This window comes from Lycium ferocissimum, chromosome 12 (assembly GCF_029784015.1).
Source record: "Lycium ferocissimum isolate CSIRO_LF1 chromosome 12, AGI_CSIRO_Lferr_CH_V1, whole genome shotgun sequence".
Classification (NCBI taxonomy): Eukaryota; Viridiplantae; Streptophyta; class Magnoliopsida; order Solanales; family Solanaceae; genus Lycium; species Lycium ferocissimum.
This window is the reverse complement of record NC_081353.1, coordinates 33,109,041-33,109,980: the sequence shown is the minus strand read 5'-3', so window position 1 is coordinate 33,109,980 and position 940 is coordinate 33,109,041.

Below are 940 nucleotides of genomic sequence, written 5' to 3'. Positions count from 1 at the left end.
AAACTTTGGACTTTTTAAATCTTGGAATCTTTTAATTTTTAAGAATAAAGTGGAAAGCTGATAATTTTTCTAGATTTAAAAACTAATCTAATTTTAGAGTTTTTTTAAAAAAATGGGTTTTCTACATTTTTTTAAAAAAAATAATTTTTCATTCTTTTTAAAAGTGTCTTAGGAATCATGAAAATGGGATTTTTAGGACACTTTAAAAAAATATCAGTTTTCATTTTTATAAAAAAAAAAATCCATTTTACGGATATTTTTAATTAAAGCGTAGTTTTAGGTTTTTTTTTTTAATCAAATATTCCAGATTTAAAATAAATATTTCATTGTTCAATTTTTATAAAAAAAAATTAGTTTTACATTTTCAAAACAATTTATCTATGTGGAGGACACATAGGATGAAAATGCCATGTGGCATTAATATTTTACACATGGAAGGCCACATAAGCCTTATTTTACAGGTGGACATAAGTGACTACATACCACTCGGGTCAGGCTTCAGTGTAATATAAACCCATTTAGCCGAGTTTAGGGGTGTCTTGAAGTCCATCAATAGTTTGGGGACTAAAGTTACAAAACGTGCCAAGTTCAGGGGCGTTTTAGTTACTTAAGCCTAATTGATAAAATTAATGTGAATATTATAGGGGATATATTGTAGGCCGCCATACAAAAAGAATTAAAGAAAAAGTTTACTAATTGCAAGTAGCAACTTAGGCGGGTGCACCCTTGCCATTGACAAGTTGTCAACTCAGTTATTTAATTTACCTAGATTCCTGGATTATATACAACACTTTATTTTTCTTCAATAAATCATTCACACAAAATAAGGAGAAATAGTCAGCTTTGTTTGATAAAGACTAGTATTATAGTATCTAATTAGCAAATTAATAGATGATGGAGCTTCCACATTCAATTGTATGGTCAATAGTTCTTGGGCTTA